The sequence below is a fragment of the Columba livia genome, chromosome 5 (genome assembly GCF_036013475.1).
Source record: "Columba livia isolate bColLiv1 breed racing homer chromosome 5, bColLiv1.pat.W.v2, whole genome shotgun sequence".
Lineage (NCBI taxonomy): Eukaryota > Metazoa > Chordata > Aves > Columbiformes > Columbidae > Columba > Columba livia.
Genome location: NC_088606.1, coordinates 65,782,822 through 65,810,510, shown reverse-complemented (window position 1 = coordinate 65,810,510; position 27,689 = coordinate 65,782,822). Strand labels below are relative to the sequence as shown.

General features: G+C 41.6%; 1 long non-coding RNA gene across 16 annotated transcripts in view; it reads left to right on the top strand.

The window, feature by feature from the left end:
* Positions 1 to 27,689, top strand: part of LOC110365151 (uncharacterized) — a 48,644-nt gene that overhangs the window by 1,134 nt on the left and 19,821 nt on the right. The window contains exons 1-7 of one of the 16 annotated variants that reach the window (XR_010473162.1): positions 44 to 6,518; positions 6,614 to 7,613; positions 10,881 to 10,987; positions 16,068 to 16,209; positions 18,859 to 18,931; positions 21,539 to 21,655; positions 26,253 to 26,358. This is a non-coding gene — a long non-coding RNA (uncharacterized LOC110365151). The other 15 variants (XR_010473164.1, XR_010473161.1, XR_010473165.1 and 12 more) reach the window with 15 other exon arrangements.

Sequence of the window (27,689 nt, the reverse complement as noted above, 5' to 3'; positions counted from 1 at the left end):
AGTCTGGGTGGGAGGGAGGGGGAGCGGCCGGACAGGGTGTCCCGAGGTCGGGGGCACCACTGGTGGGGCTGGACTGGCCACAGCCACCTTCTGGAGCTGGTGGAATGCAGCCCGAGCTGAGCCTTGGGTGGTGGAGGTAAGAAAGTGAGAAGGGAGGCAAAAGGGCTGAGGGCAGGGGGAGAAAAAGGAAGGAACCAAGGCCTGGTTTTGCTTCTTTATCAAGGGAAACCTCATGTCCAGCTGCGCCAGAAACGAGCCGATGTGAGGAGAGGCAGCAAAGGAAGCCTGGCAGACAGTGTCGGGGTGCATAGACAATGTCTTTATGCACCAACATCCTCAAAGCGAAAACGTTTCAGTGGAAAATATTTTGATTTTAAAACCAGTTTCGCTGTGTGCTGTTAACCCAGAGGTCTCAGTTAACAGGGTGTTCTGGTAACATATCAGCATGAAATTAACCAACATAGGCTCTAGTGTGTGATATGGATTAGTGAGCTATCCACACAGAGCTTTGAAACTTGATTTACAAGGTAGAAAAGGAACGTTTTCTTCATTACCCAAACTGGTGCTTCCTCTGTAGTGTTGCAAGGCAACTTAAAGGCACGTTGTAAATACCGTTAGTAGTTTGTTGTTGAATTGGATATTGGCAGTAGTTTTTTGAAGCACGGTCTTGTTATTTCTCATGTCTCTTTTCACCAATATTGTGAAATAAAAAACACTGGGAGGTGTTTTGTGCTGATTATGGGTTCAGTTCTGCTCCCTCTGAGCTCAGGTCGCTGTAACGGGGCCGTTTGCTGATGTGATGACTTGCCCAGGGTGGGGGACAGAGGGTTTACTGGAAACATTCCTACGCTGTGTTATTCATCAGCCCTAATCAAATTTTGCGGAGTACCTTGCATCATTCCCAACAAGTGCCAGTAAATCGGTGCGTATCACATATGCTGCAGAAAAGCTATTTCAGGAATGTCTTAGGTGTCGTCTTCCTATATTTTGTTTGTCTCCCGCTGCCAGAAAAGGTGCATTAGTGATTGTGATCCAGACTATCAGATAGGCTGGGCTGGGGGGGTTGCTCCATCCAGGTGGATTTGCTTTGTAGTTAAACGTGTGAGCTCCATAGAGAGGTAGAGGTGTGATGATACAAGCTTATCTTGAGGCTCTGGTCTGAATACAAATGAGATTTGGCCCATTTTTTTTCACCATCTCCGCCACCCCATTCTCCAGCTCTAGGGACAGATTTGTGTGGACTCTTAGCACTTTTTAACTCCCAATTTAAGCTAGCAGCAGTTCTAGGGGTCAGCTCTTCTGTACATCAGGCACTTGGCTTCCTTCTAATGTCCTCACCTTCTTTAATTACTGCCTGTGGCAGTTCCCCAGTCCTCTGGCAAGGTCCCAGTTCCTGGTGCATTAACTTGGGATGGAGGGAGAGGCTTTCAAAGTCCTATCAACATCTGACACCCGCCTAATTCTTTCTGTATTCTCTCATCCTTTCTGTTGACTTAAAGTGAAGTCCTGCTTTTGGAAAGCTCATCTTCCTTATTTCTGAACCTCTTGAATATCCCTGTTGAACACATTTGGTTGAACAGCTGCAATGACCAGCAGAACCCGCCTTTTACTACTACACAACATTTCTCACAAGGATGAGGAGAGAAACCTGTTTCACTTAGAAATGGTGGACTGGACGATGTGAATGATTAGAATTTAGGTTATTTCGCTATGGTTCAATAGCACGAGCAATCCAGAAAGTTTCCTTTGCTTCTGGTGTTCTGCAAATGACTTTCCGGACTCCTTTTAGGTAGGTGGGCGCCGTTGCGCCCCCAGCAAGAGGAAGGTCTTGTTGTGTTTTGGAGCAAGACCCATGGAAACTGAGATTGCTGAAGTCACCTGCAAGATGTTTGCATCCCTCAGAACACTTTGAAAACCTCAACCATTTTAGTCCTTGGTTGTGAAGTGGATTGGCACTTCTCTGAAGGACAAGTATGCATTCTTTGAACCTTTAGTAAAAATCGTTTGGCTCGAAACCAAGTCTAAAACACTGGATTATGATTTTGACCCGAAGCATAGATGACAAAATGATAAATTTGCAAAACTCAGGCATTTTTTTTGGAGAACGTGAATTCAATGGGAGTATTACCATCAACATCAAAGGGAGCAGGATTGAACCTGTAATGTACAGCACTAATGACTACAATCAAATAAACGTATATTACCTGGGTTTTCTACCACCTTTTGCCGTGTGTGTGTTTGCACTTTTATGTGTGTGCCAAAGGAGTGGGCAGTTATACTAGGTTGGTAAAAATATAAATAACGATGCAGAGTGACAAGCCTTGGGGATTCTGGTCTACTCGTTTCCATAAATCAGTAAAGGAAGTGAAGAATTGAAAACCTTGAAAGGTGAGATTATAGACTTAGTGAAGACTTCAGAAATATTTACACTTAATTTCATCTGCTTGTATTTTTTTACTCATGGTGGAGCTCAGTTTGATTAAAAGTGAGTATGGAATAGCATCTCTCTCTAGAAACACAGAATCCTAGAGTTACATCTTTGTATTCTATTTATATGTATTGTTTCCTTTTGCTGTGTTTGATTAGTGCACCTCAGCAGTAGCTGTTTTGTCCCCTCTGGTTAGTTCTTACCTGACTCGCTCTTCTCCGTGGAGCTGCAGCTTGTGACAGAAGAGAATGTCAGGTATGATAATAGCCTCCTATTTAACTCAATTGAATTTCTTTTGTTGGCTAATTTTCATTTGTGTTTACATCCTTTTCTAAATTGCTCAGATTTGCAACCGTAAACTGGATGCTACTTCTTGAGGGGGTGGGGAAAAAAGAGTAATCAGTTTTCTGAGTGTGTATTATGCTTCAGAGGAATTAAAGTAAAAATCAAACATGAACGTCAGTTTTGATGAACAGCTACAGCAGAGATGCTTTGTTTCCAAAGTATGACATTTTCTGTGGTCTTAGTATTATCAGCCTAGAGTTTGTGGCAGTTATCAGTGTCCACTTTTTAAGTAAAAAAGAATCAAAATTAAAAGTATTCCATTAGAAATTCCCTATGTCCTTTATGTTTTCTTGATTCCCAGCTTGGCACTTGAGTGGCTTTATTGAAGTGCTTAGTCTGCTGTTGCCCATTGATCGGATCCCCCGTCATTCGGAAAGTGCTGAGTCTCCATCAGCGCGTGTAAAACCTCCATTCACTTGTTCATGGCAAGGAGATCTTTTTTCATGCAGCTGAAAAATTTGGGGGATGCTCCTGTGGGATTCCCTTGTCATGGTTGCGTCGGGCTAAGGAGACGTCTGGGTGAACACAGTGAAGTTAGATGAGATCATCTGATGGAGATGCTCAACTGGAAAATGGTACGGCACGCGGGTGCAAGACTTCAGACACATGAAGAAAAAGAAACAAGATAATATGTATTTCTGACCCAAAATACAGAGGTCTCTGCCAGGGACAAACTTGTGTCACATTGTGTGTCGTGACATGAGTGTTAATTGCGACACGGCTTGAAACGTGGAGGTGATTTCCCAGGTATTGTGCAGGGAAAGGGAGGATGTAAAAAAGAGGGATGGCTGCGTTTTTTCTTGAAATGCACCATAAAGCTTATTTCTCCGCTTTCAAATCTGTGTATAGCTTGAGCATATTGTGTCCACAGCCAAAGCGACACGAACACAGGTGACCCCACGGGAAGGTTGAGGCTTCCTGGACGTGCCCCAGGAACTCGTGGCCTCGGGGAGATGATGCTTGTGGAGCTGTCAGCATTTTTAAGGGTGGTGACAGCAGGTCTTGGTCTCTCAGTGCAAACATTTAAAGGCAACGGAGGTCCTGAGGACATCAGGTATCCCTCTGGCAAGCTTGCTATAGGAGGAAGGCTGAGGCGTGTGGGTTCTATCATGGCCATTCCTGCTGCGGCTGAGCGCTTGGCTGCCTGCCTGTGCCGGCTTTTGTGATAAGGCCCTGTACAAAGATCTAACATATTTTTAATCAAATGTTTCCATTCATTTTAATATGTTGTACCCATCAGATTACAGTCACTCAGCAAAAATCCAGCCTTTGACACACAGTCTCATTTATCCTTGTTCCTACCATGCGCCCGGCTCTGCTTTGCTGACGTTGGTTCTGGTTGTTCAGTCCTCTTGTAGGTTGTTTTCTTTTGTTTTGGGGTTTTTTTTTGTCTTTTTTAGAGGGGGATGGTGCAATTAGCCCGATTGGAGCAACTAGGCCAAGGAACACCAAGCAGTAAAATAAAGTCTTGATGACATATTTGAACTCTTGTAGACCATGGGTTATCTGATCTGCAAGGTCACTGCTATTCTCTGGGAAAGTTTAAAAGAATCTGCTCCTGTTTCAAGCTTAAAGGGCCCTTCTTGACAATTTTAGGATGCAAATTCAGGTTTTTCTTTGAGTATATTCAGTTCTGCACAGGTGAGTGTTTCAGAGTATTTACTACCTGTATTTTTTTAAATTCTGTTTGGATTTAACCGCTCATCAGAGGCAAACAGAGTACAATTAGAATTAAACAGAAGGAAAAAGTGACTCCAATAAGGCTCCTTCTGCTACCAAAACGGAATGAAATGCAGAAAGGAAAATAATACTAATGTGAAAATGAGAAACCTGAAAAGAACTTTAAAATCCCTTTTAATAATTTAAGCTGTCGTCAGTAGCAGAGATAAGGAATTATATTTCAGCCATGACTTATACCAGGCATGTCTTAAAAAGAAAAAGACAAATCGATAATGCCTGAGCAGACTGTCCCAGGGAATAAAAAAGTGCAGAATTAGGCCGTGGGAAGCCAAATATCTTTTCCACTGTTCAGCCTGTAGAAAAATGAAATGGTGGCCCTTGATCTTTACCAACTCTAACAGATGGATTTGGGGAAGCAATAGGAAAATATCGTCATTGAAAGTTTTGTCTTTCTGTATTTATGACAAGTCAAGCTGTGCCTTGCTCAAAATGTTTGAAGCTCTTATGTTGCAAAGATTTGGTATTAGTCTGATTAGCTTAGCAGTATTCTTCTGTAATACACATCACAAAGCCCTGTCAGAATGAAACTGAATGCTAAAAACATCGCTTAATAACTTTCACAGACCATTAAGGTTTAAGGCTACAACGTGGGAGTTTATTACAAGGAGACCCTCTTACATCAGCATATGCTTTAATTAGAGATATTCCCCCCGCAGGCTTTATTTGCTGTGAAGTGGGATGTTCTGATTTTACGTTCCTATACACCCTGGCTCAGCTGTTGCAGTGGGGCTGTTGCAGTAACACACGGAATCCTATCGGAAAGGATCCAGGAGGCTTTTCTTTTCCTTTCGCGGGGATCGGAATATGTCAGATCTTGGCCGTTTTACCCTTCCTGGCCGTGACAAACTCTCACCCCTCTGTTTCCCTCCCATTATAGCAGCAGCATTATCCGGCAGGATGAGGTACGACTTCCCTCGCCGGCATCTTTCATGCCACTCCATGTGCTGTTGGGAACAAGGATAATTCACGCCCTTGCCTCAGGGATTATAAATGTAATGCCCTGAAAGAACACGTAGTTCATCTACAAAGCAGGGCACTACTTGTGCCATAAAAATTCCTTATCACCCAGTAGGAATATGGATTCAGAGCCATTTATTTGGCTCTGTGTAGGTGCTGGATTTTAAGGAAGGATCCTATTACCTTCTGATTATCTCCTTGGGCTGATTTTACCTGGGTATAATTCCACGGTCTCCCATGAAGCAATTTCAGACTCATTTTGGGCAACTGAGGAGAGATTGGGTGCGTGTACTTGGAGTGACAGCAAAATGTGTGCTGGAGTCTTTGGCGGGAAAAATCTATCAGTCTCCATTGATAAAAAGTTTATGATTAATCACCGGCTTGATTACATTAGCCTTTAATTAAGCTTGTAAGTGCCAAAGAACAGGGACTTTGGTGTGTTTTTCCTTCGTTATCTCCTGACCGTGGCTCTGCTGGTGTGATTTTATGAAAGATCTTGCATTGTAACACAACTGTTCCCAACCCCTAAAGGGAAATTAAGGTCGTGTCCTTCCTTGCTGATGCTTCCACGGTTGGAACCATTTCAGTGGAAAGCAAAAATACAGGTGAAAATATGTGTTGGTTTCCTTTATATTGCGGAGTTACCATCCTTTACCTCTCATTAAATTGCCGGCTTTTCCTGGAGCTCTTGGGAACCCATGCACACATCCATGGGTTTTTTTTCCCATAGAAAACTGATGCTAACCATGGGTCTACAGCTGGTTTTAGTGGTTTATAGTAACCTTCCTCATGCAGGGTCCCACTGAACATTACAAACTAGTAAAATACCTCACCGCCGATGTGCAGTGAGTGCCAGGATGGGGCGTGGAGGATGTTCAGCCCAAAGTACCTGCATCAGGATGGTCTCATCCAACGCCACAGGAGCCAATTCCATCTCTGATGAGAAACGTCCCGGGATGATCAAGGGCCAGAATGAAAAAGGAGAATTTAACATAATAGCTGGGAGAAGAAAACATTACAGATCTCAGCATTTCCCCAGGGAAATAAGGTGATGATTCCTGGCTTGCTGAAGGATTTGGGCTGAGGTCTTGTATCTCCTCCTGACACTGAGCCATTTTAACCCCTTTTTTTTTTTATACCTAGCATTTCTGATGCTTTTTCACGCCTGAGGCTTTGGTACCAAGCAGCCCTTTTGAAAACTGCAGTGCTGTTGTCCCTGAAGATCTCCCCCATCCCCATTGCTCCATCAGCACAAGGAGAAACAGCCTTGACAAAAATCCCCGCGGGACTCTGTGTGCACGGTTCCTGCACTGAGAAGTGAAGATTCAAGTGCAATGCGTGGAATTTGCAAGTGCAGCTTCCCTCCTTCCCAGCCCACCCTCCGTGCTATGAAAACATCTTTTGACCAGCGGTTGTTATCCTTACAAAAGAAAATGTAACAGCAACAAAGTGTTATTTGAAATATCAACAACCAAGGGAAAGGCCGGAGCGTGTTGCTTCGGGAGGGCAGTCTGATGGAGCTGGAGGAAAATACAGCTCCTTTTGTCACAGAGGACACAGAGATTGGGGTCAGGTAGGACTGGCCACACCACTGGGTGATGAAGGAGGACCAAACCCCCTCAAGGAGAGTGGTTTGCCACTCTGGGTTCCATTGTAAAATTTGTTCATCCCGCTCCAGGGACCTCACACCATAGGACTAGGTATCGAGGCACCTACTCTTCAAATATCCAAGTCCTACATTGAATCCAGTCCTTAGTAACTTAGGTGCTACAGTGGTGAGTGTGTCAATCTCTAAACTCACCTGAAAATCCGAGTGTTATCCACGTTCTCAAGTCATTTGCTGTCTAGCAAGAAGCAGCCCCAAACCAGAATAGACTGAGACCTTCGATGGTATCACTCTGAAGATAAGGAAGAGACTTGCCAAAGCAGATGTTGGCTTTCCTTGCATGCCCAGCAGGCAGCCAGTGAGGCATCCATCCTCATGAAAAGTCACTTTTATTCACAAACCTGCCTGTTCTTCAGGAACCCTCTCTGCTGCCTTCACATCCAAGCTGATGGAGCCCAACCAGCTCGGGGCTCTGGCTTCACTCGTGACGTAATTATCCATCTGGCTCAGCTGATCGAGAGATGGAATTGCACACAGGTATGCAATTTTGGACTAGTTTAAATGAGATCACGTCATAATAGGAATGATAGTGATGATAATATCTTGTGCTATAGGTGAGCAAAATAAGCTATTGTCTCGAAAGGTACCTGACACGTGGTACAATGCGGTGTTATGTGTTTAAGGGGGAGAACAGAAGTAACTTCATTCATTTTCATCTGAGCCTAGGGGTTAAATCTGGGAAGCAGAAGCATCTGCATGAGAAATGTGGTATGAACCATCAGCTCAGGCTGATAGGAACAGCCTATACCGAACATAGTGTGATACTATCAGATGGAAAGAGGTTGTATGCCTAGTGTAGTGTATCAGTCTCAGATAAGTACCTTTGCAAGGGTTTTCCACATCACTTAGCAGCTTGTTTAGCCTATCCTGATTCACCAGTAGGCTCTGCAGGAATTTCTCACAATCAGTAGAAATACAACAGCAGACCTAAAGGACAACTGTAGAAAGCAAATACAATGATGAACATTAAGTGTGTGTTTGTGCCTCTCCTGAAAAATGTCCACAGCTGTTTGGTTTCCAAAGTACTGTAAATTCATTGCTATTTTTGTTTGTTTGTTTGTTTCGGTCCTTTCAGCATAATTTTGCAGTCAGTTTTAGGCAAAGGAGCAAAAATCTTGATTATTGCAGTTGTGTGGTATGTATGATGGAGCTTTGCAAAGCCACAGTTGTTCTTTTTTTTATCTCAGCCTGCTCAAAATAATCAGTTTTCTCTCTCTGATTCACAGAAGACTCTGTCACAAAGTGACTATAGCAAGATCTTTTACTTGTGCTTGTAGAGACTCATCAAATGTGACAGTTGATAAATGCCTTGCCTGTGAGGCCAACTTACTTGGTATTAAATTCAAATAGAGAAAGATAGCATGATTTATGATGCTTTTCACCTCCTTTTTACCATGCACCTTTTCTTATTTACTGTTTTGCAAAGTTTAGCAATTGGTAATGGATTTGCCAACCATACAAGCTTAGAAAGTTTCTCTCTCTATTATCAAGATCAATGGTTTCCTCTCTTTCTAATTGCAAACCACTTTCTTTATCATGAAAATGTTAAGTTTCCATAAATAGCCTTCCTAAGGGCTAAGCAAGTGCTAAACTAAAGTAAAAACAAAGTGGGAGGAAGTACAGTGCGAATAAATAACTCAAATGCAAAGCCTGAATTCTTTCAGGAGGAGAACTTAGGAGGTGCTGAGCACCCCTGAGAGCCGCTTGCATTGATGAAGGCCGGTGTGGAGGTGCAAAAGCATCCAACAAGGCCTCTGAAAACAGCCCGTCAGCCTTCCTGCTTCCGCCAAAGTCCAAAGTTGATTCAATGCAGCATCAAGCCACAAAACTTTAGTCACAGAGATGGAGAAAGGAAAAGCTGGCAGATGAAGATGATAGCAAAAGTCTTAGATGAGACTTCTAGTTGCTTATATGCTGTTGAGTTAAATACTGCCTGTCCATAATTTAACTCCTGAAAACCCAGAATATTGTTCTACATGTTATGACACAGAGAGCTGATGTGCGGAACGTCAGCAGTAATGTAATATTGACAGACAAATACAGCTATTGTATTCATAAATGTTCGCTTTACAAAGCAAAGAGCATTGTAAGGACTTATACTTAATGCTAGCATGGTAGACTGCAATGTAATCAGTGTCTTGGATGAATTGAGAACACAAAGAAAAATAGATTAGCCAACAACTAAATTGTATTTGTCTTGCTTGACAGGGCTAGTTCAATAATGAGTCATTTTCTGATCTAATATCGCTGCCATCTCTAGTATCGCGGGTAATTGTTACTGCTGAGAGAAAAAGTTCAAACAAACAAAAGGCTGAAGAGGCAAAGGAGTATTAGCAGGTCCAACGTTGGAGTATTAGCGTTAGTCTGGCTGATCCCAGCAGATGCAATATACCCATTAGTTGCAGACTCCTTTGAGCTGTGAAACCTGGGTCTCCACCTCGTGGGGTCATTACGGATCTCACGAGGCTTTTGTGGAAAGCCGAGTTGTTTTTCCAGGCGGGATCGTAGCTGAGGGCCTGATGTATCCTTCACTTAAGCTGTGCTGCCCACAGTCTGCTGGCCACCACGTCCTTCACCTCCAGTGGGTTGGGCAAGAAGAGCAGAAACCTCGCTCTGCTGACCCCGTCGGGTGATTTAGCCAAAGGATGGATTCTTCCACCTTTATGAACCTTGTCTTTATCCAGCCTGCGGTGACGGCAGCTCACGTAGCCAGCTCCCCAGACCAGCTGCCACAAGCATTGAAGCCAACCCAACTGGAGCAGCCCAGTGCCCAGGACAGGCCAGTAGTCCAAGTATTTCCCCAGGGGCCTGTGTGGTTTTGCTGGCCAGGGTGTGTTCCAGCAATATCCAAGCTGGCAAGCTCAGGCACGTCTTCATGAGCTGCCTTACTTCAGGGACGGGAGCACTGACGTATCTATTTGTTGGTAATCAATGTGGATGAATAGGAAACTCTGTCCCAAACCATGCTGCTTTAAGGATTGAAAGCATTCCGCATTTATAATGGAGAGTAATTATGTGGGGTTTTTTGAAAATAGTTGTCAACTTAACTTTAAATGTTAAAATAAAACTTTGTGCTGAGGTCAGTCAGGTTCCAGGTGGAAACGTGTTGTGGAAGACAAATATTCAAAGCAAGAATGGGCATGAATGTGATTGGGCTTGATTCTGATCAAGTTTACATTTGTTTAAAGGCCCAGCCCAAAGCCTGTGAAAGCCATTTCCCTGACGGAATAAATCAGCCAAAGCCAATGGCATTACCCTACTGTCAGCCCAGTATGGGCGAGATCAAACCCCAGATCATTATCTTTTTGTGGTTTTCCTTTTTGCATATTGAGAGGGAGTCGGTGTGAAGGGCCATTGATTGTCTTGTAAAACACCCTTTAAGTTCAGTGGGGGCCTGTGGACTCTGGGCAGGATATGGCCCATAAAGCTACCAGGGGGCTGAAGATCCATTCATACCCCTGGTGTGCACTATATCTGGTTCGTTTTGCTGCCAGAGGCTAATCAGGCAGTTAACAGCTTTTGCATAGAGAGCCAATTGACTGTGTGCGATGTGAGAACCTACCCAGGCACGAAAATACAAAATGAAAGAATAAGTTAAACCACCACACGCTTTGGGGAAATGCTAATGGGTGACAGTTATCATTTACCACCTTGTTCTCTTGTTCTTTCATCAGAATCAATGACTTAATTTTTCTTCTTTATTTTTTTTTTGTGCATGATGATGATGCTTTCATGAAAAACAAGTCTATGGAAATACTGAATACCAGTAAGTCAGAAGAAGCAAAAGATGCAAAACTGCAGTTTTCCCATGGCCTGAAAATGACTCCCTCCCTGGCTCAGGGCAGCCACAGGTATGCTGTTAATTTCAAGTCCTCTTGCCAGAAGGCTATAAAATGTCTTTTCATCTTACGTTACATAAGTATCCAACAAATAAGAAGACTGTTATTACAAAGGCAACCACACCGAAAAAAAGGTTTCATTTACTCTGAAAACCTGCATTAAAGACTTCTGATGTCTCTGTGTAACTTGTAGGTTTCTGAACATTGTTGGAGAGGAAAATTCATTTAATTCTTTAAAAAAAAAGAAAAGTGAGTTGGATGCACTACCAAACAGGGATGCTACGAGGAGCCTCGTGGTAAATCTTCAGTTGAACATTATGATCATTTACTCTCAAATATAAGCTTCTCTATTCTTTCAGTATACCAGGCAGCACTCTGAAAAATGGTGGTAATATTTAGCGCTTTTAAATTAAACATTTTGGTGATCTTTCTGAACGAAACAGAAAATATCCGTATAAGACAGGACTGAAAACTGGGGGGTGTTAAATACATCCTAAGATCTGAGGATGCCCAAGACTTAAGAGAAAGTGCTCAGCAGCCACTGGAAAGGTCTTTAAAATCCTTATGCTTCTTATCATCAAAGAAACAATTCTGCTTGACTTTGTTGGGTGCTGAATCGTTGCTTTGCACTTTGACACGATTTTCTTCAGGAAAATAAAATGTGGTTTTGTGCTGGTAAGATAAAGACAATGTGACAGTGAGATAAGGCATAGGAGCATGACTCTGTGAGGGTGATTCCAATATCCCTCTCAGTAATTAAGGCATTCTTTCTGAAGTTGGTTTAGTTGCGTCGTATCCTTCTACATCTTCACAAATGGATAGGCATATTTAAAATATGTTCTAAGTCAGTGAACTTCCAGGCAGTAAGTGATCCTCACCTGCTCATTTCACAGGAAATAAAAAAGAAAACAAACCAAACAAACCCCAAATAATAGAAATCTCCATGTGTGTGTTGACATCCTGCTTGTGAACCAATATTGTCACAAGCAATAGGCTTGGAAAGAGCAGAGCAATCAATGAATATGAACTGACTTACACTAAGCTAAAATTAGGTCCAATATCCTGACTGAAGTTATTACAATTAACTAAATAAATACACATTCTCGGTTAATTATTTTTGTAATACCGTAGTGCCTAGAGGCCACGTGTGAGACTGAGAGCCATCCCTACTAAGCACTTCAAATACAGTTAAGGTACAGCCCTGGTCTTGAGCAGCTTACTGTTCATATAGACAAAAGAAACAAAGGACTGGAGACAGAAATTGTTCTTTATTATCTCCGTGTCACAGAAACAGGCCCAGAGAAATTGAATTGTCTTGCCCAATGCTGTGTGACAATTATTTGGCAGGACTGAGGAGCAAATAGAGAACATCAGTATCCACTTCAGGAGCCTGCCCGCCCTTTCTCTAGCAAAAATCCGTTTTTTTACCAGCAGATTTCTCATGGACAGGGCTGCTTTTGACTTACGTTTCTTTACATTGCTCTTTTTATTTTGAATGCAGCACAGTACGTAACAGCTGGAGGTTTTGGATTATCATGATGAGCCTGTGTCACATCCATCTCACCAATGTGAAACACATCACTATGTAGTAACAAATGATGGTTCACTAGCAAAAATTCAAGGCCTCAAACACACAAATCCATGAGCATCCATGCTTCCCTAGGCTGCTTTCACTTGGTTTAAGAGTTCATATCCACTCTTCGTCAAATCCAGAACCAAGCTTGGCCTTTGTGTGCATTTGGAAATCAGCTGTGTAAAGAAAGCTTTTAAAATCTTATTGCAAGGGGAGCGAACGTGCCTTGTAAATCCGGAAATAGCCCATTCTTTTAGGTCAAAGCGACTGATAGTTACAGCCTCGTTCCTTGGAAACAAAAATCTTACCTAACAAATACTTTGGCTGCAATAACTAAGTTGCTTTTGTCACCATTAGCCTTTCTTGATTAGTTTCTTCTGCATTATGTACTTGCACCTATAGAATTTAAATGCATCCAAGCAGAAATTGTGTTTCTTGCTGACTCCTATCTGCTGAAAAAAAATATAGAAATAGAAATACAGAATGTCCAGGGAATGGTGACACTTCTCTGTTTTCAAAGAGAGACCCCACAGTGGCATCTTTAAGCATTATGGACCTAAACCCAAGACACCTGCTTTGGCCTTTCTCCCTCTACTTTCTGTCAACCTCGGTTCTTTCAAAATCAATGATAAAATGGTGCTGGCTTTAGCTTAATCTAGAATTTCACCTTCCATCTGCAGACAAGCAGTGCAGTGATGTAACTAGTCCATAGTTCTCAAAATTTCTCTTCCCCCTTTCTCTACAGAAGATAAATCTCAGAAGAAAGCTGAAAATCATGAGTTTTCAGAAGTACGATTCCTATATCTTTACCAAACAACCTCAAATTTGTGTTCCAGGCTTTGGTAGATTCATTTTGTAGCCAATTAACTACGTTTGTGGATTGGAGGAGGTTTGACAAATTGGTTCAAAATAAGTAGTCGGTTCTTCTTGTAATCTTAACTGTGCGGTTACTTGTAATGATTAGGTAATGAAAATTTCCCTTTCCAGCAGTTTAGCTATAAAATATGACTTTATGTGAGTCCTTGAGTCCATATGGAACTCTAACAAGTCAACGTCTGTGCCATCTTCCCAGCCATAAAATTGTTTTCTGCCTCTTTGCCAGACTGAAAGTTCTAGAAAGGCCCAATTGACAAATTACAGAACAGTGTATTGAACAATATTTTTTCCTAGATAGCCGCGTGTCTGAAACAAAATCTTCCTGTAAATAGCATGAATGTATAATTTCAATATGTTCTTGTTTTCTAGTTCTGGAGTATTTATTTACCTGAAACCCTGTAGCTTGAAAAAACATATTGTGAACCGAAGAAAAAAAGCTAGCAGCATAATAGATGGCTTAGACATCTCCCTTTTTGAAGTCTCCTGGCTGAGAAAGTGAAAAAAAAGAGTCCTCTGTATTTGATGAATGCAAGAACCAGGTTTCCAAGCATGGAAAGAGCCTTTAGAAACACAAACGAGGTTTTGATCCCTGGCCCCGGTGTCATCCATCCTGGAGCGCTTTCTGGTTTTATTATTATAAACAGGTCAGCAACAGGGAGATGGGAAACTGTAGAGTTCAAAACAGACACCTCTACAGTGTTTTCAGCAAAACATCCCATGATTTCAAGTGGAAATGTAATACTGGTCCTGGATCACTTGCAAATTACTGAGCCTTTTGCCGGTGGGAGCCCCAAGTCTCTGGAACAGCAGCACCTCTTGATTTACAGGAATAAGCTCTTGCTGGAATATGGCTCTTAGGTCCCAAAACCTCCGTCTGTCCCAGCTCCCCCAGCACATTTGGGGCTCATTTGGGTTGCACATCGCCACGATGTCCCTGAATCCAGGTTGCGAGGAGTCCTTGGCAATGAATGAACAACATTTCCCATTTCTGTGTCAGATTAATGGGAATCTTGTGACTTGCTCAGAGTGATACAGTTAAGGTTGTGTATTTGCTGGTGTGAACAGGAACACGGTAGCTGTTTTTTTCTGTTTCCTGCATTTGAACATGATGAAAATACGATTTGGGTCTTCTGTAATGCTATTTGCTGACACTCTTTCTTCAGGAAAGTACTTTGGGAAGAACAACAAAGAATTCTTCGGTGAATTTCCTTGCAGAAAAGGTTGTGGTTGTCTTGCCAGCTCTCAAAATTAAAACTATGTTCCAGTCAAAAATGCCTATTCAGACTGACATCAAAGAGAAAAATGCGAGCAGGTCAAGGAGTTTAATTTCCATGGCACTTGCGTTTGTGATTCACATGTAGGGCGCAGTAATGACTTACATGCCCATTGGCAATAATGTAATAGGAGGCTAGTGTGAATAAAGAGAAAAATGAATTGGAGGTAGCGGAAACGGGCCAAATTCTGTATTCAGTTGGGTGCGTGGAGCTCCTTGAAGTTGGGCGGTGTCGCAGAGAGCACGATCTGTGGGTCTTTCTCACAGCAGCACTTCCATGAATACGTATGAATACCTTCTGGAGTGGCCTCGCGGTTGCTGGTGGCCCCAGCTGAGGCTTTCAGAAGTGTTTGGGGACATTCATCCAAGATGCTCGTGGGGGACCTGATGCCAGAGGGCTCCTTTTCGCTGCCCAGAGATCGAGTCCCTTTATTATATTAATAATCAGGCTGAACATACCAGACAACTCCTGAGAATCTGGGTCTCAGGGCATGTTTCCTGAATCATTTGAGGTGTGTTTTCATACCAGCTTTTTAACTTCTCAAAATCTCTAGTTAAGGTGGAGGACTGTATCTTGAGGTATGAAAGCAGGAGGTATGTAAACTTTTTAACAGTGTCTCTGTATTCTCCTACTACTCTTTATTTGCTTTTCTCATGGGACGATCCAACTAGGCATTACAGACTGTTGATAAATAGATTTTCAGCCCATTTCATTTAACCATTACTGCATTTCCATATCAAAGATTTTACACTTGGCGTGCCCGAGCTTATTTTATTTGTAATCTTTTTTTTTTTTGTCAAATGAAAAGTTTGCAATGTTTTTTTTTCATTATGTGTTTCATCTGCAATGCACTGCCCTCGTGTTATTTTTTAAGATGAGATCTTATACGCTACCTCAAGTCATTCTACAACTCATTGGCTCGTATTTTTTCTGGCCTCCTAATCTAACACAATTTCTATGTTGAAACTTGTTGCTATTTTTTTTCCAAGGATACACCATATGATGTTAAGCATGTGCTGTATATCAAAGTGCAAATATAAACTAGTTGATAGTCTCTAGTCACACCCTGGATAGGTGTGGCGGTTGGGAATTTTTCACTTTCTGGCTGGAGACCAGAATGTGCTTAACATGGTTCCACATACAGGATTTTGGTCGGGAGGGAACTGGTTGGAGGCTTTTTGGTTGCTATTTTTTTATATGTATATATTTTTTTTATGTATGTTGTTTGAAGGGTTGGGAGCTAAATAGTTGTACTGTTTCCAGAAACAGATTTTTACTTGTTTGGCTATATTTAGAGCTGCAATCGGGAGATTTGAGGGCATGATAATCCCCTGCCTTGTTGTCTTTCCTTCTCTCTATTGCTTTGCAGATGAGAGGATGGACGAGCTTAACTCTAAAGTCAGCCTAAGGGATGGTGCAGAGCTGCTACTCCAAGAGAAACTCCAAGGAGGAAGTTATGACTCAGAGAGCTGCAATTCCTTCCACGGTTCCTCCTTGTTCCAGCCGGGGAAGTAAGTTACTTCAGTATTTGTGCTGCTGGACTAAAACTTCACTTCTCCCCCTGTGCTTACAAGCCTCAGCTTGCAGAATAGAGAGGAGAGGGATAAGGAAGGTGTCGCTAACCTGGGAAAGGGCGTTTTGCTGCTTTTGACACCTCAGTTGCCCAAGCGAGACAGGGGCAACTCTAGTCCCATGTGGGGTTTCACCATAAACAATCACCCTATAGCCACCCGCTTTTTCTGACTTGCCAGTCATTTTGCAGAGCTATACATGGCGAATTAATACCAAGAGCAATGCACAAACTATTGGACAGCTTTATACTGTTTTTTTTCCATGCAGATTGTTACATCATGCTGATTTTCTTGCTTAATTTTCATAGTCAGTAAGATGTAGTCACTATCAAGGCACAGCTCGCCAGACACTTCTGAATTGCCTCTCAGACGATCAATTTCTCACTGACTTTGATTTTCCGTAGTAATAGTTTGTTATTAGAGGCTGGCAAAACATTTGCAGGCAATAATTCTCTTACCATAACAGAAACACTAACAAGGATATTCACAGTGAAATGTCCAAAATCAGTGTTTCTGCACTGGCAGTGCAACTCTAAGGCCTGAGAACACCAAGTGACATATGATGTGCTTGCAAATGATGCACATGACTATTCACCTGCCTGACATCCTGCTCAGCATCAAAATGCTGTGGGGAAAAATAGAAAATTCACGCCTTTGTTTTAAATATGCTTTTTAATGGATGGGCAGCAGGGCAGAAACACTGTAAAACAATGCAGAAGGACCTCCAGTTGAGCACAATTTTAAAAGAATTTATAGTATGATAGTAAAATATTATGTTAACCGAGACAGTGTCAAATGGGAGCACATACTAAATATTTACGTCAGGCACTGGCCTGAAAGATAAAAGGGGTCAGGAAAACAAGAGAGGAATTCATCCATATACACATCAGCTAGGTGATCCACGTAGGAATAAAACCTCAGGACTTGTTACTCTACCCTGTAGGATCACCAGAGCGAAGCTTTCGGGAAGTATCTTGCAATTAAAAAACAAAACCAAACCAAACCAGGAGTAAGAATCGACTTCAGAAAATAGATCTGGCCCTCATATGGTGTTCAGCAGCACAGATACACATGCACATATATGCTCTTGCACTTCCTGCCTGAGCTATATTGGTTTCAAAAATAGCCCCTGACAGATGATTCAGGCTGTTGGACCAACTTCTGCTTTCAGTAGAGTGGACGGAACAGAACACTGAATTTGTGCCTCCGTGTGTGATTTTGTGTACTGACATGGATAAAGCTCATCCTTATGCTTTGAATGGCATCAGTGCTAATTCACCGGAGTCCCCGACAGATCTACGAAGAGATATAGAAAGAGAAACCCCATTCATTTGAGCTCGTCTTTATTTCTACACTGGAAATAAGTGATGTAAAGGAAACATGCGGTTCGAATGTGCAAAAGTTGCTTTTATTTCGCGTCGGTTTATTCAGGTATTTTAAATGGGCTTAGTTAGAACTATCAGTTGAGCTTTTTTGACAACTTTGTAAGAAAGCCTTATGTGGCTAATTCTTAAATATCATCAGACAGCAGGCTAATTGTGTCCAAGTGCACATTGTTGCCCCAGGTAGCAGACAACTTCCTGTGTTGAAAAGATGACTTGAGAGTGATAGACTTGTAGACAAGGAAATATCATCTTCCAGTCCTGCTGTGTCTTAAAGTAATCTATGAGAACCCTCCTTAGCTGAATTCCTGTGCTTAGCCAAGGTATTAAGCACACTCAGGATGTATTAAACTCATACACTTTCTAAATTACTCGATGGTTTTGAGTTCACATAGCTGGCTAATTTAGTCAGATTTCTAGTGCTACCAATAACTGAATATACTGAAGTGCCAGGAATGTTATTTGCATAGTTCTGTAATAAATGTGCTTAGATGTATTTAATCATACAGATGTATGCAATGGACACCTTTGCCACTTTCTGCAGTTACTATCCTGTTCCAAATGGAACACCGCTTTTACAATGGGAGAATACCTTGGAAAAGCAAAGATTCTCATTTCATGCTTTGGCAGTTCTGAACACATAATCATAGATACGGTAAAAGAATCTTTACTGCAGGGGTCTCAAACTCATTTTCACCAGGGTCACATCAGCCTCGCGGCTGCCTTCAAAGGCCAAATGTAATTTGAGGATGGTATAAATATAGGAGAAAATGAGTTTGACACCCCTGCTTTACTGGATCAAATTATGTACCCTTTCAAATAGTGGTAAATTCAAAATAATTCTGTGGAGTCAAGTCAGAGGAGAATTACTCTCCCTGGTAAATATTACTTTAACAAAATTGGCTGGATGATTCACTGTGAACAACTCAGTGAAAATGTTGTATGTGATTTGCATACCCTTCCTTTTTCTTCATATTCCTCTTTCTCTTCCTCATCCTCTTTTTAACCTTTTCCACCTTCCTATGCTGTGCATGGAAGACCTAAGAACCTAAATGAAAGCAAACACGAGAAACAGATGGTAGAGTTAGCAGTTTGGGTGGGATAAAAACAACCCATAACTGGAAGTGCGGAAGATGGTAAAATACCAATAATCCATATTGATAATCTGACATTACTAACAAAGGGTTTGTTCCTCGTATTGTTTCAGTTCCTGAGAGCGCCCCTTGCCTTCTGCGTTGTATAACATAGCCTGAATGAATCGCGGCTGTTAAAGGAAAAAGGTAACACTGATCCTACTCTAAATAGGATTTAATACCGTGCTCATCACCGCAGTGTCTGAGAGTGAGATATACTATTCCTGCTGCGGCACAAAGTTCATGGAATATCAAGTGTTGATAATCTGTGCTTGGAGTCTGTAAGTGTATGTACAAATGGATCAGATCCACAGCTGGCATCTGTCTGGCTCCAGATCTGGTCCAGTAAGTTTCTAAAGAGTAGTTCACGACAGACCATTGAAAACTTCCAAAGAAAGTCCCAGGGCACATGACAGAAATGGCCAAGTGGGACAGCACTGTAGAAGAAAGAAATCCTGTGGGTTCATTTCTTTAAAGCATAGAAGTCATTAATCATTTCTATTCCTTTCCATTTGAAACAGCTGCCTGCCTGCATTTGCTAAGTAACTGCTTTCCTAACCACACAGAAACTAAGCTGTGGGTCCCAGAACGCTCATGCTTCCAGATATTAATAAACAATTTCCCTCTTTCACTGTGTCAATGAGAGCACTTTAACATTCTTAGCATCTGGTTTTGGTAGTGAAATAAAATGCTAATGTTTCCACACTTTATGAATTCCTTCCAAAAATTGTTCTTATTGCTTATCTTCTCAGCTGAGGTTTAAGAAGTTCAGAAGCTCAACTTGAAAAATCTCAGTGGCCTTCTACCTGTCACCTGTGATGTAGGACGTTGCTCTTTATCGAGTTAGAAAATAATCTCTCCTGTCGTGCTTTTTTTTGCTCCTCCTCTTGTGAAGCTGAGTTACATTTTCCATGTAAGCTCGTTGCTTCAGAGAATATTCAGTCATCCCTACGGGCTATTGCGATCAGAGAAATGCCAGCCAGCAGGTGGAGACGCATGAAAGCACGAAAGCAATCTCAATTCATAGACAGGCTGCTTTGACATTTCATTCCCATAGCCCTGGCCAAGCACTCGAGCGGCTCAGAGCCAGAAAAATATAGCGATTGGTTTCATGGAAAAGTTCAGAATTAAAATCTTGGCTTGCTGACAAGACACGTGACGGAGCAGCTTCTGCCGGGTGACCGCTCTGCACAAAGAGCCGGCCAGCCCGTACCTCTGGTGTCGCGGGGAATCGTGGAGGGAGGGATGTTTTGCTGCTGACTCTGGCCTGACCTTGATTCATTCAGTTTGTTCAACAGTTCGGGGCTGCCTGTCGGCGTCAGCTGTGCCGAGTGACGCCGGGAGCCACACACGCTCCGGTTCGTGCAAATTCGCTTTTGGCCCCGCGCTGCACGGCGATGGAGCTCTGGTACCTCGGTCACACACTTCACCCAGATGAATTTCCACCTCTTTGCTGTAAAAGTGCAGCTTGAGCTGGTGTGAAAACAGCTTTGCTTCCTCTGTTCCTTTCGTGACTCCTCCCACCCAGTGCTTCCTCTTTCGGAGTGGAAACACCATTGTAATCGCTATTTCTGAAATATCCTCGCCGAGATCAGGAAGCGCAGAGGAATACATGAGTGTGAGGAGGGGGAAAGGTGGTTTGCGAGTTATTTTGGGAGTGGGGAAGTTGTTTACATGGAATTGGGAGAAAAGCTGAGCATAATTCTGTGTTGTCTTCAAACCACTTGTCAAGTTTCTAGTGCTAGTCTCTCTGCTCTATAGGAACTATAAGAAACTGCAGTACTGGGTCAATACCAAGTGTGAACCTATTGTCTTCAATGGAAAAAAATGCCATGTTAAAACTTAATAATTCCCAAGACTGTGAAAGACAAATTTTAGCTGGCAACAGTGACAGCATACATCAGCATGCCCATGGAGATATGGAAAGAGGGAAGGAGATGGTGCAAAATTAGTAGAGCTTTGAAAACCTACAAAAATCATCTACAAACATTTTGAGAGATTTCAGTGTTCGAACACATGGTGAGCTGGCAAATGAGATTCATTGTGGAGTTACTGGAAAACATGGTGTTTTGTTTTGCAACTCCAGACCCCTCAACATTTAATAACTTGTGGTGAGTTTGGATGAATTATCAGAGTTTATTCATCTTCCCTTAAATGAGAAATTTTCTTCAAACCTTGCAAATTCAATTTCAGTGCTTCTAAAGAACCGTATTTTGCAGCTTTTCCATCCTTTTGGATTCTCCTCCGTCTTGGATTCTCCTCTTTGGCGAGCAGAGTTTCACATGCCATTGGGGAGACAGCCTGCATGCAAAGTCCCTCAAACATAAACACACTTAAAGAACAGATTCATCGCAGTGCGTTTCCAAATGTGGAAACCGCATTCCATCTGCACCCTTATCCAGTGGTCATTAGCTTAGATGTTGAATGGACATTCCTTAAAGTGAAGATGATGAAAACACACGTGCTGCTCAACAGTGATTCATCGGCTTCCAAACGTTCTCTGCTCCAGGGCAGTTGAGCTCAAAGTGAGCCAGGCTGGGGACTTGGAGAAGGTTGGGCAGGAATTTGCTACATGGAGCCTGCAAAACTGTCTTCAGATGACTTTTCTGCTCATTAGGAAGCCCTGTGTTCATTTGACTCTGGTAGTTTTCTGCATTTGTTTTCCTTTTAAAAGTTTGTTGTATCATACATAATTCTAAGAGGTTTTTTTTAGACCCTGGCCCTGATTTTCCATACTTTCTCTGTTATTTACAGCACAGCAGCATCGATGGCTTTCGTTCTGTCACCCCGACAGAAGAGTCAGAGCCAACAGGATCGTGCTTGTCAGTAGTTTACAGATGACAACGGTCACACACACTGCTCGACGATAAGGCAAGTTATCACCATTATTCCTTGACCTGTTTTTTCGCTTGTAAATGACTGGGTCTGAATTCCCAGCCACAAACTGAAGATATTGTTTATTGATCTATTGTATAGAATTGCCTTGAGAGAGTTAGCACTTCTCTTCAGTGACTCATAGATTTGTTCTGATGATGGATGTGTCCCCTAGTTTGTTCTGTGCGTGAATGTGTGAATCGCTTTCGCTCCCTATGTGCAGATATATGTTTATATGTAAACCAGTTTACTTTCATGACATACTCTTTAGAATCTTTATTCCTTTGGAAGATTATTTTTTAAAGAAACACTGCTGGTCAAGCAAAAGTTGCTGAGGTAGAGAGAAAAAACCTCAGAGTGCACAGGGAGCTACCAAAGATATTTGAAATGAAGGATAGCTTATCATTTAGGGCAATGGAGTAGGGCTGCAAAAGGAGAACTGCCAAATTATGTGGACAAACTTAGTATGTTCTTGGTAAATTGCTTAATCTACAAGGTGTTTGAGCTCCATGTTTATAATGTAGAGACAACCCTCGATAGCCTTGTTAATGAAAAAAAATCTCTTAATGAATATGGACTGTGGACATGAGGATGAGGAGAGCTTGCTCAGAACTTACACAGTTTACCCCTCCTGGCCAGTCCTTGATGTTGGATATAATTTTGGATCCTGCCTTAAACATTTTCTTTTGCAGATCCCTTAAAAAGTTGGTCTCTGTAGCACCTATTCAAACTGGAGTTAGGTCCTCATTGGCCTGTGACAGAACACAGTGAAATTCAACTAAGGACATAAACCCAGTGTACAATTTTAGGGCGAAACACCAAAATACTTTGTCCCAGGACAAAGCAGATCTCTAAAAGAGGTCTCTAACAGAGCTGTATTTGCACCAATCAAATGTATTAACAAAGGAATAATATATGAAAGATATTCTGGAAGCACGTAACTTGACTATACAGGTACCATTCAGCCACAGGCTGTGAGTCTTTGACATCTACTTCCACAGAGTATCAAGTAGGTTTTATTTAATGCAAAACAAAGTTTGCCATAAATTTGTTTCAATCTGAACTTTAATTGCATATATTTCTAGATCCCTCTATTCCATCATCAGTTTTGTGGGTCACGTGGATGCATCTTGTACCTGTATATTAATGACAACATTTGGTTTATGTTATAAACATATCTTCCCGCAACTGTGTGGTGGCGTTGTATAGAATGCACATTCCCATAATCATTTCATATGTTTTCAGTCTTAAAAATAAAGTTTATATAATGAAAATACAATATAATTATACACATGGGAGTTCTGGTTTGGAAGAGGTTCAGCAGAATTCTTTGATAAAACAAGCCCCCAACCACAAAAGCTACATACAGTGATTTGACAGTCAAACATATATAATCACTTACACTAAATTAAAGGCAGCATCACCACGTTAAAAGCAGCGCATTGAAATCGCTTATGTCGCTTTTGGCCAACAAGTGACAAATACTGTAAATCTAACCAAATGCATCCTTGAATAAACTTTGAGCAACTTTTTGAAAAGGTGCTTGGGTGGTGAGTTATATAAGGAAATGGGAGTGCAAAGGGTGCATTTCTATAGGGTTTGTTTATTATACTAATTAAGCTCTCTTAAACAGTCAGCAGCCTGGTCCTTTCTTGCTCTGCCTCAATTTATAGTAGCCAGAAATGGACTATACAAAGGTTGTCAGAGAAAAAAAAGAATCATCCAGAATTATCTCATTAGGCAGAACAGAGATGTTCATATCTGTGAAGTTAAGCACCTCATTGTTTAGGTAGGATTTTCCATTTGCTCTTCCTGCTAATATCTCTTCCCCAAATACAAACCCTTTTTCACTCCACCAAAACTGCCTCTTCGTGTTGAAAGTTCATGGGCAAGATCCTCCATGGAGACAAAATTTTGTAGCTCCACTGAGAGCAGCAGGATGATGCTGATTTACACCAGATACGGATCTGGTTCACAGCATGTTTCAGTCTGAATTCACAAAGCATGGAGTAATGTGAAACAAGGAAGTGACTTTTGTGAAAAGCATTTTGGAAAGGAAAACCAAAAATGATGGATGTACCACTGGGGCAGAGGGAGTGGAGCCCGCCTCAAAGAAGACCTTGTAGAGCTGCCAACCTTCCCACAAAATGTGCTGCTGCTCTCAGAGAGGAGGGGGAGGTTTCCCCAGGACAAATGCAGCCACACCAAGCACCCTAATAACCACTTTGTAGATATTTTTATGTACCGGCACATCAAAACCAGACAGAACTTCCCAAACATTTGAATTCGACCCATCACTGATTAATGGAAGGAGGAGAAGGAGAATGGGTGGGAAGAATAGTCATTGTGAACTGCCATAACACTGGGCAGTAAGCCATGCTATTCAACAAATGAGACAATACATTAAAAAAAAAACTTTGTTTTTAGGGGCCTTTTATATATATCGAGAGCTTGATTCACAGACCACTAAAGCTAATGAGAATCTTTCCTTTGACTTTAACCAGCTACTGGTCCAGCTGTTGCGAAAAAAAAGAGTTAATGCAGTTTTGTGCTTACTCAGCATCTCAAGATTAGAAAATTGCAAGGCTGAATGCAACATCAACAGTTAGTTACTAACCACAACTAATTCCTAAGAATACACAGTTATTTTGCCCACCTGTATGTACTGCATTTTACTGTGGAAGCTTTAGCATGAACCGTTATGTGGAAAAAGGATTTAACAAGCGACAAAAAATGTGCACGCTTACAAGAAAGAATAGTTAATAATTTATGTTCCACCTGACATTTAAAGCTCTGCAAGCAGTATTATTTGGGGGAAAAAATATTATTTTCAAATATTGCATACCTTTTTATAGCTTCTTTCTGTTTCTTTCCCTCTGGAAGCAATTAGCTCAATCATATTATAATTCCTACATCTTCAACTATGTGACTGGCCATATTACCATTCCAATTAAATATGCAGCAGAACCACTAGTCCTTTGTGAGGAACGGGATTGTTCTTTTCAGTAGGAGTTTGGGGTAGGGATGGTAAATCATCCTCTTTCTGATCCAGATGTGCTAATGGGAGAGGTGACCCTCCTCCTTTTACCATGACTTTGTTGGAGGTCCTGCCTCCGCCAATCTGCTGACAGAGAAGGCAGTAGGAGAACTTCCAAATTATGTGGGACAAATTAGCCATGCTGACTTAAATTCTCAACCCAATTCTCTATCAGGGCAATTAATTTCTCCTGAGGCCCATAATATTTTTTCCCAGGTTAGCTCATCAAGAAGGACTGAGGTGTGAGGATATCTAGGACAACTTGCTGCTTTCACAGGTAAGACGTGTGGTGGCTCACCTGAGCTATGCTCTGAAACTCATAGAATTGTCAGCAATATGGGATCTCTCAAAAAATGCAGGAGATGTGACACACATGAGACCATTAGAGGATGTAGACATAATTTACCTGTGGGATTTAAATAGTCTGGCTTTGCCCAAAGCACATTAGTAAGCCCTCATGTACAATGCTCTGTCAACAGGTCAGTTGAAGGATTAACCTTGGAGAGTGGCAAACAACCTGGAGGCATCCAGAAGGAAACCTTTATCAATAGCCTTGATGTTAGTCACCAGAGAAATGGAAAACAATTCCTTTTTCTCTCTTAAAGGTATTTTCTCTGGGATGATTTTGCCATAGTATTGTAGTACCAGGTGAAAGCTGGTGGCATTGCAACGTACTCAGAGTCTGGGGTGCTTAGATCCTTAGATGTATTCAGCAAAGCTCCCTTTATCAAGTTTAAAGAGTACATGAAACTCAACGGTTTTCCAAATAAGCTTACACATGAGACTGCACTTTCATTTTGCAATGGGCTTCCCTGATATAGCTGAAATTTGTCCCATAATACTTGTTCTCTGCCTTTGGGAATTTGAAACTGCAGCTATGCTGATTCCACCAGGTCTGCAGATATACTTGTATTTTATTCATTGATCACTATTTTTCCTCATATGTTTGGGACTCATTAATAGAAAACTGATATTTAGTGTCACTAAGGGTCAGGACTAAAGGCTTTTCTGGAGCAGAGTTTTGTCAATGAGTCAGTCACAATTCAACCAAAACAATGTTCAGGTGTTTCTACAGTACAGGAAATGCTTGGATCACTTTTTCCCTTCCTCTTATATGTAAATGCAAGCATATTTAATATCTTGGACACTTCTGCCTGGTAATGTTGACAAAGTGACACTGCTGACATTATATGATTGGTTGACACTGAGAAGTCAAATGGCAGGAACAAATTATGGTGGCACAAAAGTTACCATAGACAATGACAATATATGCCAGGAAACAAAAAAAGAATAAAGAATTCTCCTGGTTCATACTTAACGGAAATATCACAAGGATTATGTCTGTTTTCCAACCATAAAACGTCAGGTTCAGAAATTTCACTGTAGAAAACAGGAATGGGTCACATCTAATTCGATTGCACTCTTATTTCCACCTGAAGCATCAGAGATGTGGATGGTGTCACTTTTTACTCTTCATGGCTAGAAATTATTTATCTTTTAATTTGAGTTCTGCCTTTTTTTTTTTTTAAAGGCTGCCTTTTTCTCTCTCTCTTCTAGGAAATGTTTAATCTGAAAGTTTGACCTTGTTTGAAGCCACCTGTAGCTCCTCATCCACAAACCAGTGTGTTGGCTCTCACTATGTCCAGTTGACTCTTTGACTCAGGTAAAGATCTCAGCATGTACTGAACTTTAAATATGAACCTTTGCCTAAATTAAGGTGCTTTCCAAAGTCTAATCCTTAATTTAAGAAAATTCTTAATTTAAGAAAAGTAAGGAAAGGCCTTTTTTCTTTCATCTTATCGATAGCAGGAAGACAAGTCCAGATCTCCAAGACTTTCTGTTGAAGATCCTCCCTTTGCTTGCCCCCCCTTCCCAAGACCCGTCCCTTTCCTCTTTTGTCCTGACACAGCAACATTCATCTTTGCCTTTTGCAAAGGCTGAGCTGACTCTGTGCAGAGGTAATGGTTCCTTGAAGGAAGAGTGAAATGTTCATTTTAAAAAGCATTTCGGCATACCAGTGGGTAAAAGGGTTCTGGCTAGATTGCAGGAAAGAAAGCATTTTAATTCTTCCTGTTTTTCGTTAAGTCCCTGAACAAAATGCTGTGAAATTTGTGCACCTGAAGAGGCGCCTATGTCTCTAGTTCAATAAATTGGCAGAATGGGAATGTTTGCTGCTGGTTAACTTCCTCGGAAACACAGTCAACTGATGTTTCACTATTTTCTTGTAAAAGGCCTCATAATTATAAATAACGGTCAGGGTTTCCATGCAGGGAGAAATCTCCAAGACATTAGCAAGAATGTGGCTGAACAGATACACACAGTGACCAAGTCAAGGCCTTCAAAATCATCGTAGTTCCTCTGTGGTGCTCCAGCAAGGTCTCCATAACATTCCATGGCCCTGGGAAATCCATGGGGCTATTGAAGGTATAATCACTTGTAAAGGTGAGGTGAGCTGCTATAATAATTCTGAGTAACCACACAGGTCCATTGTGTGCTCAGCCCAACTGAACTTCCAGTCTTCAGCCTTCTCCATCTGCTCCGTCAGTTTCTTTTGACTTATATTTTTTTAAAGGCACCAATTATGCGCAAATCAAATGAGTCTGTTTCTTTAGGTCCATTAATTATTACATTCCATTTACATTTTCTGTTTACATTTTCCCTTCTCTATGGAAGCTATTGAAGGTCTGATGATTCAGAATGCTCTGGGAACACTATGTGGCTTTCCTTCTTGTTTGCCCATTGTAACAGAGCTCATTTTTCAGTGGAGGTTTCCCATTATTTCCAGGAAAAATGTGGTCAAACCCATGTACTCCCAAACCTTTTGATCTCCTGAATCCTCTTCATATCCCATATAAAAAAGTCAGTGATTAAGACAGAGTTCCTAAAAGGACACATAGCCAGGCTTCCCTTTGACCAAAATGGTTTCCCAGTGAATCAAACCTTTCTCAGCTCAGGGGGGGCTCGACAATAGACCCTGAAAAGATGGATAGAGCA